The sequence below is a fragment of the Poecilia reticulata genome, linkage group LG12, assembly GCF_000633615.1.
Source record: "Poecilia reticulata strain Guanapo linkage group LG12, Guppy_female_1.0+MT, whole genome shotgun sequence".
In the NCBI taxonomy this organism is placed as follows: domain Eukaryota; kingdom Metazoa; phylum Chordata; class Actinopteri; order Cyprinodontiformes; family Poeciliidae; genus Poecilia; species Poecilia reticulata.
Window position 1 is genome coordinate 24,563,395 of NC_024342.1, and position 12,178 is coordinate 24,575,572.

At 37.5% G+C, this 12,178-nt stretch overlaps 1 protein-coding gene across 1 annotated transcript in view; it reads left to right on the top strand.

Annotated features, from left to right (window-relative positions):
- Positions 1 to 701: 701 nt before the first annotated feature.
- Positions 702 to 12,178, top strand: part of lpar1 (lysophosphatidic acid receptor 1) — a 37,368-nt gene continuing 25,891 nt past the window's right edge. The window contains exon 1 of the mRNA XM_008424688.2: positions 702 to 1,069. The gene's annotated coding sequence lies outside the window, so the exon portion shown is untranslated. The remainder of the gene's footprint in view (positions 1,070 to 12,178) is intronic.

Here is a 12,178-nt window from a genome sequence, read left to right on the forward strand (position 1 = left end):
ATAATACTCATGCAAAAAACGTTGGTTGGTTTAGTCCTAACACCTCACTAAGTGTTCACAGATGGTGTGAATTGTGCAGACATAGCTGTYCTTGCCAAACACTCTGAGATCTCCACATGTGACAGTTTTACCTTCAGAGACAGCAGCACCAAGTCCAGGCTGAAGGACACTTTATAAAACAACAACAATAATAAAAAGGTYAATTTGTCAGTTTGTCCCTGTGTACGGTAAGTCTCWTGGTTGCTTTTCATCTCTTTCTCACTCCACCCCTCTTAGCCCTCTTCCTGTCTTTTTTTTTCTSTTTACAAGTTGCTGACAAAATGTGTTTCCAATTAGGCAGGAAGAAGAGAACGACTCAGATATTCTCTTGGTAGCCGGACTTTTACGTCTTTGACAACGTCTATGCACTTGTTGCTTATGTCTTCACTTGTGTTAACTTGGAAGAGATTTACAGCAAACTCTCTCTTGTCGACCTGAAAAGGCAAACGAAAAGAGATGTTTTACTCATTAAACTGATTGCACAAAATAAAGGTGCGCAACGATCCTCAGCTGCGGCATCTTTTATTACCCTGGGCAAGTGCGTGTACGTGACGTCACACCCCTTCTCGTGCTCTGCGTATCAGTGCGTGTGTGTCATGTGCGTGTGCGGGTGTGTGTGTGTGTGTGTGTGTGTGTGTGTGTGTGTGTGTGTGTGTGTGTGTGTGTGGCAGTCGTTCAGTGAGGAAAGGAGAGAGACGCGCCAGCACAGAGAGGCACGGAGCCGGAGCGGAGAGCATCAAGTCGACTGCATTTGGGGAAAATCCTAAACCAGCGTAGGAATCAGGAAAAGTAACAAAAAATAAATACTAACAACTCTAATGTACCGATAGGACGCGTTAGTGTGGGGACTGTGTTGGTATTTGGACATAAAATGAAAGGTTTACCTGTCTSTTTATTGGATTTGGAGTCCTATTTGCGGCGGCTTTGACAGAGGAGTTGCGCATGCAGAGTGGGCTTTCGAATCGAACTTGACTTGGACATCCAGGATCCCTAAAACGACCTTAGAAAACCCGCTGGACATCATCAAACTGTAAGCATTAATGTTCAGTATCTTCACTTCTGATGAATTTACAGTTGGCGCATAAAGTGCGGAAAACTGTTTTATATATTTTTTCTTTCTTTCTTTCTGCATTTGAAACTATGTCATCTTCTTTCGCACACCCCGCATGAATAATGTAGGCATCTGTAGATAATCAAAGCATACCTGCCACGTAGACGCAGCGAGACGGTGCGGTTCAGATAAGGGGTTTTAATGCCGCCGGCAGGTACTTGATGGGCGAACCGTTATTTTAGCAGGGGATATGGTGTGCCACAGCGAGTGAGGCACTTTTGAGGACTTGTTGCGCCAGAACATGGCTCTTCCTCAAACCTCTGGGAGTAGAACAGCACTTGAATGAGGGAGGAAAAGAAAAACGAGCTCWGGGACTTAAAAAAATAAAAGTTGACATCTGTCTGTTTTTTTTTGTGCAGACATGAATTTCTTTTAAGCATATTTTCTCAGTTTCCTCCTCTGCTAAATGCACGAACCATCCCGGAGTTGTAACAATATGTTGTTGTTTTTTTTTATTTCCAACATTCAGCATTAGTTAGCCAAGAGGAAACCCTCAGTGGTGGGCTGAARAAAATCACAGAAACACAATAGCCATGCCAGAAACATCTCTTAACTCTTTCTTGTGGTGCTGGGACCCTCTTTAATGCTGTCAACWGTTTGTGGGAGTTAGAAAACCCCCAACCGAGCCGTGAAATTTAACCATTTTATGAACTGTTTTTCATTACAGTCAGTTGGAATTGCAGCACAGCTAAAAACTGACAGACATTTCTTTGAAGTCGAGATAAAGAACTCAAGATGTATGAGCCGGCAAGGAAAGCTGGCCAGGATGTAGATAACTAGAGCTTCTTTGTAGATCAGTCTTAGTGTAGTCATGAAACCCTTTATTTAGTAAAGAAAGAAATGCTGTGTTGGATCCCGTTTCCCCTTCAGATATGCCTCAATAAAGGTGATGGATACATTATGGACAGCAACAACAATCATGCAGGCTGTGGTGTTTGAACAATGCCTTGTTGGTACCAAGAGGCTCAGAGTGCCAACAAAGTGTCTCTTACACCACCACGCCCTCTACCACTGATGCAACGCAAGGTGGAATACAATKACWTTTTTTATTTTATGTAATTTTTTCTGTTGTTCTGATGAGCCTGTGTCACTGTAGCCTTAGTTTCCTGTTCTTATCTATCAGGAGTGGCACTCGGTGTGGTCTCCGGCTGCTGTCGGTCATCTGCATGTACGACATGTAGTGCATTCTGAGGTGGTGGTCTTGCATACCTAGGTTGTGACAAGTGGTTACTTGAAACTTCTTTTTAAACCAATCTCCCCAATTCTCTTTGATCTCTGATTTTAATGAGGTATTTTAGTAAACACAACTGTTAACAAATTTACCATTTTTGGACCATTCTGTAAAACCGAGAGATGGTTGNCTTTTTTTATTTTATGTAATTTTTTCTGTTGTTCTGATGAGCCTGTGTCACTGTAGCCTTAGTTTCCTGTTCTTATCTATCAGGAGTGGCACTCGGTGTGGTCTCCGGCTGCTGTCGGTCATCTGCATGTACGACATGTAGTGCATTCTGAGGTGGTGGTCTTGCATACCTAGGTTGTGACAAGTGGTTAYTTGAAACTTCTTTTTAAACCAATCTCCCCAATTCTCTTTGATCTCTGATTTTAATGAGGTATTTTAGTAAACACAACTGTTAACAAATTTACCATTTTTGGACCATTCTGTAAAACCGAGAGATGGTTGTGTGTGGAAAGTCCCAGTGAATAAATAGTTTCTAAACTTCTTCTCAGATCACCAACAAAGTAAATGTATTCCCTTTTTTTAAAACAATTCTGATGCTCATTTTTTTTCTTTTTCCTTTTTTTTTATTTCAGCAAATCATCTATACTATGTGTAGATGTATCAAGTTGGATTCACGTGTCTAATTGTTGTTTTTTCTAAGAAGCCATCGAACAAACCCAATAAAGACTGTTGAGTGAATATCCTTGATCTTCTTCTTACATTAGAGTGGAAAAAGGTAAAAAAAAAAAAAAAAAAAAGCCTGGTTACTGAGAAGCCAGTAGAGGGTTCAGATGTGATCAGTAAACCAAATCAACCTCTGTGATAACTTGAGCTTAAAGCATCACATCATACACGTCATGTATTATGATGATAACATCAGTAGCATGAAAACACCCTAGATACTTATGCTTGAATGTTGAAGTTTGATTGCATGTTGATGAGGAAAAACAATTGTGAAACTATGGGGATTCAGGTCAATATAAATATACATTTTCCACACAAGAGACTGAACATTTTTGTGTAACACAGAAAAGCAAAGGCTAGATGAATGAAAACAATTCTGTAGAAAAAGATCTGCAGGCAATTGTTTTCCCAGCAGGAGTTTGTCTTGCTGTTGTGGACTTGTCGTATATCATTTTCAATTAGCACGCATGGAATGCGCAGATGTTTGCAGAACTATCCATGACTAAATGGCAGAGTTAATAAAGCTATGGGAGCATCTGCAAAACTCTGTAAGTCCACATAGAGGGATGCAAGAAATGTGTTTGTATGTGRTATCCCATTGTTTGATATTTCAAGGTGTGATGTGAATTACAACCATGTCTCCATGCTGTGGTGGCRCAGGGGTTAAGCACAACCCACATATGGAGGCCTTAGTCCTCGATGCGGCCGTCACCGGTTCGATTCCCGGCCTGGCAATGTTTGTCACATGTCTTCCCCTTCTCTCAATACCCACTTTCCTGTCAATTAACTATCAAATAAAGGCCACTAGACCCAATAAAACCTTTAAAAAAAAAAAAAAAGAATTTGCCTGGTCATGCATTCCAGAAACAACCAATTGCCATATTTTCTTGCTGGAAACCTGAGGATTCTCAACCTTGATGCAACAGAAATATGTTTTCCTCGTTGTGAAGAGTTAGTTTCCAATAGCGTCAGCAAATTCTGATCTCTCAGTTACCAGCATTTGTTACTYTTTCAACAAATTAATCTTTTTGCTCMTTAAAAAAAAAAAGAAAAAACAACAAACAGTGTGGTTTATCTCCCAACATGCTGTAGGTAAATCATGTTAAATATGATAACAGCAGAAAAATATCTGTAATGCTCTGTTTCAGCTATAAGTATTAGCATGCAACAAATTTAATAACATAGTGAATTCCCAGTATTGTCAGCTTAAGCTTACTGTTTACCGTAGTCATTATTTTCGATGTAACCTAATGAGTGTTATCTCTTCATGACCTCAATCAGGAYTTGTTCAAATAGCTGAGTGTGTTTATTAGTTTGTTCACAAGAGAACGCGAGGACACTGTTTTCCGCCACCCACTGCTGAAGACCGCAGGGGGTCTTTGATGCCACAGGCGTCTGTCAGGGTCATTTGCMCTTTGGCAGATAAAGTAGGTCAGTCACTTTCAAGCCGGTTTAATTGGAGGTTACATGATTTATTTCTCAAATTATCCACATTTGTTCGCATTGGTTTTGAAGATAAAGCGAGAGAGGTATAAGGACATTTTGAGTTAAAATACATGTAGTTTCAGGTAGAATATGTCAGTCACTCTGGAATCATTTCTTCAGCTTTTTCAACATTTAAAAAGCWTTTGACCTTTTTGACAGTTTTGACCTATTGGGACGTTCCTAAGATATAATTAATGCYACTGGCCAATTGATGATGAGATCTGTTACTAAACCTTGCTGAATCCACAGGCACAACTTACAGTGTATTTTATTGCATTTTTCTGTGATTGGCTAGTACAAAGTACTTTTGAGGTGAAAATAAATAAAGCATGTTTGTTAGGTTTTTTTTTTTGTTTGCCATTTGGACATCTAGGAACCACATTGTTTCCCATATCTTTTTTTGTAAAAATTCATGTCACGCCTTTTAGGTTTTTATTTGTAAAAAAAAAAAAAGACCTCAATCCATTTCCTTTATTTTCAGAATTAGTTTTCCTTTTTTTTGTATCTGTCTCATARAATAACAGGTACATAAATTGAATTTGTGGTTAGCACACGACAAAAAAAGTAACAAGTGTTAATTACTGGTGCATTAGCCCTTTACAGACATTTCAGCCATTGTGGAGGTTCATAAAAAGTAGAACATGGAGTATGTGAGAGGTAGAGTTCATAAGGCATGTTTTTAGTAGTTCACAGGGCATAAGGTCTTTCTTAATATGTCTTGGTGATGTTATATTTTTTTTACTTRCGTTAATTTTAGCAACCTTGTAAACAGTTGTCTTATATTCCACATGTGAGAAAGAAAAAAAAAACATTAAATGGCTAATGCACATAGGGTCAGGATACTACTCAGCAGCTCATTGGTTTCCTGATTTGCTATTGAGCAATACAGGCAGCGAGTCCTTAACATTCTCACAGGAAGACCTGAAAGGATAACAAATGCATGCTCATCTGGGAGTTATTCTGAAACTTRCACGAGGCTTTAAAAGGAAAACAAAATTCGAAGAGTGAAGTTGATGCTTCTGACTTTTGACCTTCTTACCGAGGCTAAGCAAAACTCCTGTTGCAAAGATGCGCTATCTCCCCTGCAGACAACTGCTTTATGTTTCCCTACATGAGCCCTGACATTCGTCAAGCAAAACGGTCCTTGAAACATCTGTGTTGCGATTGCTGAAGAGCTTGATCTTTCCTCCCCCTTGTCYAAAGACTTGCATTCCACCCATTCTTATGCCAGAGGTCCAGATTACTTCAGCGCTCATGCAGGTAAGAGTGCCATTTGTGAGCTTGTGTTGCAAAATTAGATTTCCCTCAAGAGCAGGGGGATGACTCAGGGAAAATGCTTCCTTTGCGAGTGAAATCCATTTAAGGCATKCCAGATAGTTTCACTTTCACGTGCACATTCTCATTAGAATACTTACATTTACAATACAGCAAAATTRACAGATACTGATATTGTTGAATAACTTCAGCTTAGTTTTAGCAGACTATAAAAGGCGTTTTCCATCTACAATGAAATGCATACACTAATGATAAATTCTATACTGAATTMATTCATTTATCTTTATGCTGCTGACAGAGTTCTCTACTCTACTGCTTATTCACCACCTGTAGGTGTTGAACAACTTCAGCTTAGTATCAGAAGAGTAAGTAARCTTTCTCCAAAGTGCATCTACAGGTGAAGTCATGTGGTTTGGCGAGAATGACTGTCAAAACTCCCAAGTGTCTCAATTCATGTCAGGATTCTTCTGTGCTAGATTGCTGGGTTTATACACCCTGCTGTCCATTTCAGAGCAGACTGACAAATTAYAAACCGAGGTTAAATCAAGATCAAACTAGAAATTCAACTTTCTCTATGGAAGCCACACCTTTTCYACTTCTTCTAGTAAAAAAACTAAACATTTATTCAAATGACTGTCCTCTCCATTTTCAGATTATGGTGGTGTCATGTACTAAGCAGCATGTAAACACTCTGAAAACACAACCTCCTTGAACACTCTGCCATTTTAGCTTTTAGCTCTCTTCAAAACTTGCTACTGCRCTCTATATTCCTTCCTTAGCTGGTTAGTAAGACCTTCTGGAACATTATGAAACTTTTCATGGACAAAYGTGGTTGTTCAGACTGCTAGCCCACTGTTTGTTGGACTATTTGGTTGACTGTATGTATGTTTTTATTGTCTTTGAAAACGATTGCTTTGTGTAATGTTTRTATTATTTTGTGTGCTGTTGTTTACATTTTGTCTGCTCTTAAAGTTTATAGTCATTTCCTTAAATTTCCTGCTTTTTGCCTGGCTGCAATTGCAAAWACCAMATTKTTCTGAATATGTCCCGCCTGCATGTACGCATACAYTATGTGACATTAGTTCTTAGTTGTCGTTTGTATCATTTCAAAGCTAAACACTTGATGTTACCTGATAGTCTTTGCTGCCAATCTATATTGCACCTAAATTTTATGTTACATAAATTCCTATGTATGCATTAGTATTCTAGGAGATGGAGGAGTTGGTAAAATATAAATAGACGTCACAACAGTTAAACATTTGGTCWAAGTGTACACAAATTCACATCTTGATGACAGAAATCGCAAATCGTGAACCAGCATATTTCATGCAGGCAAAATAACTATATTGCACTGCATTAAGAGCACAATTGCTATGGCGTGATGTTGGCAAACACTGKAACRAATCAGCTGCTTAGTTCAATGCCTCAAGTCTTGTGCTCTTGTGGTTTGACATACAAACCTCAAAATCACCCATTATTTCTCCGATAGCCATCCATTAACTTCTCTTATTCCAATTTCTACGYCTTCAATTTGTTTTGATTTTATCTGAAGGGTTCAAATCACAAAAGGCAGCTGATGTCAGTCATGAGAAAGACAAAAAGAGGAACCGGAATATGTCAAAAGGAAACTCTTTCAGTACAGCAAAATCACAAATATGTATTAGATTATTGTGTGGTCGTTATTCTTTTTTTGCTTCTGTAGAGCAATTTTGAGTTAGGGAGCTGTGGCAGTGTTTTTTAAAATGAATTATAGAGTATCTAATCCGAAGGTACCTTTTTGTAAATAAGGGCATATTTTATCWGATTCTTTCATCTTTAAACAAAACAAACAAAAAAAAAAAAAAACTGGCATCCAAAAGGTTTAAATCTCAGCGGTTGCTTTGGCACAGGAAGCTGACCATCTACAATTTGGAATGTTGATGGTTTTGTCTTCCATGTGTTGAAGTGTGCATCCGCGAGATACTGACTGCCCTGCTGCCCCTTCATGCTTRAGCATGTTTGTGAAAACAACTTGTTTTTTAGAGGGTTATTGTTCTGCTGCATTGGTGCTCAAAGAAAGATCCTGACTGTGCAAAAACACATTGATAKCTTACTAAACCTTGTTTTGCAGGATGGATATGCAGGTAAACAAGCTAGAACTGCAACATACCAACTGCAGTCTTGTGAATTGCGCCATTTTGTGTCTTTGTCATGTGAAGTAAATTTACACTTTAAGTAATTTTATAGTGGACCGCATGATGACATTCAGTCAAATGCTTTGAATTAGGTTATAGCGAAATAGGATAYCTCAATATCATGGTAGTTAAGTTCATAGTAGGTAAATTTTATGAATAAATTCATGCTAAGAATGGGTAAAATTTTGGGAAATTGACATTTGAACAAAATGTGACATCTGTGTTGCAAACAATCTTTTGTTATACTGTAGTTGCARAAACATGTAGTTGCAGTTTGAAATTATGACTACTTTATTCTGTTTGTGAAAACACAAAAGGGAGAATTCTTCTTATTTTTTGGCAATTTGACTACCTTGAAATTAGATGAGTATTATCATATATAGACAGAAATAGACTGGAACCTACAATCGTACTTTAATTAGACTCAGGTTATGATTTGTCAGGCCTTTACTCTTTTTGTGAAAATAAGGCTTGTTTAGTTGACTCTAAAATATTCCTAGAATGTTTTCAAGTCTTGTGAACTTAACATTGTGTATTGTCTTGTCTCTTGAGTTAAATGTTGCGCAATTGAAAATGGTAAGTAGCTTTGTGTCTAACATTTAGGAATGTTAGACACACTTATCAATTCTTATYATGAAATACTATATTTCTCTTCTGCATAAAAATTCATCTTGTAAGCCAGCCTTACCAAACTTAACCTTTTGAATCTCAGCTCTATTGCAGAACATGGTCACCTTCGTTTTTTTTACTTGCTGAAAAGCAGTAGTACTTTTGAAAAGCTGGAGCATTACATGAGTGATGAGTATGAATACTTCTGAGTCAAACATTTTGTGGGATAGATCACTGATGCAATGCTTTATTGCATCCAGGCCCATGTGATGTAATCTGTGGAATCTGTGTCAAAGAGTGTGATTTCAATACAAGATGGCTGAGCACACCCTGCAATAAACTGAGGTTGAACATGACATATGGTAAAAGCTGTTTATTAGAGGAAYKGCGGTTGTAACCTAGTAGCTGGAATGATCTGAAATTCTTGGTCAAACTGGTTGGAGAAAATTGCATTTACACACCTTTATGTTGCTTAAACTAGCTGCCACAAATGTTATGATTTAGTGTATAGTGTGCTAAAAAAAATCCCTGTATTATTCAGCTTATGTATCGTGTGGCTGGCAAAGGGATCTTCTGAAAACTTCCCAGTGAACTTGTGCATTTCTGCAAGGTGTTTCATGTGTGTCATTTCTCAGTTCCCTGCTTTTAGGGTTTTTCCATACTGATGAATGATACATTTTTTTTTCATGCAAGCTGACCAAACAGAGCTAGCTCAAGAGTCAAATGTAAGCACTTTTTGTACTTTGTCCATAATTTAATATGAAACATCGRTTAAAATATAAGGCAAAAGCAAACAAATCTTCAAAAAACAAACAAAAAAGCTTTTAGATGTTGATAGATGAGGYAACTAGATAATATTATTTGGTATTTGCTATTTTCCCTGTTGTGTAAATTATATTATTTTCTCACAACACAGAAAAGTTAAACATTTTGTCCTGTAGTAGGACTATGTAAAATCAACCTTTTTGAGCTTTGCATTATGTAATAATGTTATTCCCTCATCAAAAAACATACCTAGAGTGCCATTTGATTCTTTCATGCATATTTGAAAAGTTAGGTCATTGTGATTGATCATTAGTACTGCATCTCACTCACTGCTGTTATTTATGTGAGGTAAATGGGGAMAAAAACAGATTTTGGAAATGGCCGCTAGGAGCTAACACATGAGGGGACGCTTATATTGTTGTTTGTCACCATTGTCAGKYAAACGYGGCATAAATGTCACAATATTCAACCAAACTGGAGTTCTTTTTCCCTTTGCTGGCTGCATTTCAGCCTTAAAGTCTGCTTGACACAAACATCTSAAACAGATGGGCCTGACTGTAGTGAAAACATGTTTTAAACTCCACTCTATGCGGCTGATAATAACCCATAAACTGCAAGTTTTGTTATCACTTTCCCAAGTGATGATATTTGAGAGAATATATGGCCCAAATGAAACTGTTATGCCTTTTTAAAAGGATTTTTTTTCTTTTTTTAAGTTACCCACTCTGTCTGTGACCTTGGACAAACCAATGCTACACTGAATCTAACAAACCTCATCTATGTGCAGCTACAAGGTAACTCCTCTTCCTTCGGGAGTAACGTTTTATCTTSCCAGAATGCGTCCCAGGAATGCTCCCAAWGAGCTACTGTTTTTGAAGGGTGACAATATTCTGATTTAATGGCCTGCAGTGAGATTCCGCATGATCAAACAGGACTTCATTTTTCAGAGCTWCAAAACAGGTCTTGTCACTTCATAATGGTAATTATTTATGGCTTTGGCTCCATCACCACTCACAAACCAATAGTGCTTAAAATAGATCTAGCCTTTTCCCAGCAATAAGTCACTTTGTGTTCTATTTGAAGTAGTCAAATTTAATGACAGTTTCAGGCTTTCTGTATGGAAATACTCAAGTGTTTGCAGGATGTCATCCACAGACATGCAGTGAATCAGYAGCCGCTACATGACTCTGCGCCAACTCTCTATCCATTCCTTGTCCGGGGCTYTTCGGTGCTCTCCAAGTGTCTGACAGTGTATGCTGGTGTGAGATGGTTGGGTGCATGTTGTTAAAAGAGAAAGTTGTAGAATGAAAGCGTCTATGTGGAGCGTTTGTGAGTTATGTGCTTGCAGACATCCTTTTTTCTTTGCTTTCTGGGGAACGACCGAGGGAACAATGGGCACATTGTGTGGACTGCTGGCAAAAGGCAGGAAGAGAGGGGGAGACGTCGGGGGAGACGTGTAGAAGAGCAGTGAAAACTGTAGAAGAGTGAAATGACATGAGATTTTATAGACCATGAAGGAGACACATGAAAAGACACTTGAAAAGAGATGTCTTCTGTCTTCTGACAGAAGACAGACGGAAAATAAATGTCCACTTTTGCCTGACTTACCGCATCCAGGTTGCTATTACTGTACCAGGTTACAATAATGTCAAATGAAATTACATGACCATCAATGGTTTACATTTATGGTCATGTAAATGTAAACCATTTATGGTCATGTAAACCATTTACATGACCATAAATGCTCATGTAATYTTTAAGCTAATTTTTAACGTCATTTTGCTCCTTAAATTATGCATTTGGGCTGTGATGTTTGAAACATCTTCAGTTCATTTCAAAAGCTAAAATCTGGTGTACAAAATTAACCTATAGTGAGTTTTTATTAATTCACACAAGGTCACATTTATACTGATGGGCCTAAATTAAAACATACAATGCTACTAATGTTTCGATAAAAAAAATTGCGAATAATTTCAAATGACAGAAACTCAAGTTCAGTCTCAACTACATAATCAGTCCAGTAATAATCAATTCTTGCCATAACAATTTCAAAACCAGTTTTGATCCATTTTTCTTGTTGGTCTAAGTTACAAAAATGTTGCTGTTTTATGTAAAGTCAAATAATTTACAAGTAGTCTTTGTTCATTATACCAGTCATTGATTAATGAATTAATGAAATATCATGAAAAACAGTCCCACAGCATGATACTCCCATCACCATGCTTGACAGGTGGTACAATATTTTAAAATTTAAGTGCCTTACCTGAGTTTCTAAAACCGTACGGCTTCTTAGTGTGGCCAAATACGTCACACTAATATGATACTTTTGACTTGTTATAATATTCTCTTAAAACAGTGAAATAAATTAAAATTTCAATAATATTCYGATTTATTAAGATGTTTTACAACTTTTATGGTATGACTGCGGTAAAGGTTATATAGTAGCAGGGCAACGACAGAGATGGGGACATACCCCAATACAAATAATTCAAAATGCCTTGATCACTATCAAGATCCAATATATTGGAAAAATTTGTTGCAACTATTCATGCATGTAAACTTGTGGTTATAGCTGTGGCTTTAAAGTATTAAGTCAGAAATTTTGTCATTTCCGTGTTGTTTTTTGGAGCTCACTGTGACCTTATTTGGCTTGTTTTTTTGTTTTGTTTGTTTTCCCCTCTAGCCATCCGGATATCTTATTTACTTCTTTGCCACCAAAATTTTTATTCTCAATGGACTTTAAAAGAGGAAGGAGTTTTACTTTATAATTAATACTACTTATTTTTGTTATTTAATAAAGTCTAGACCTATTTTTTT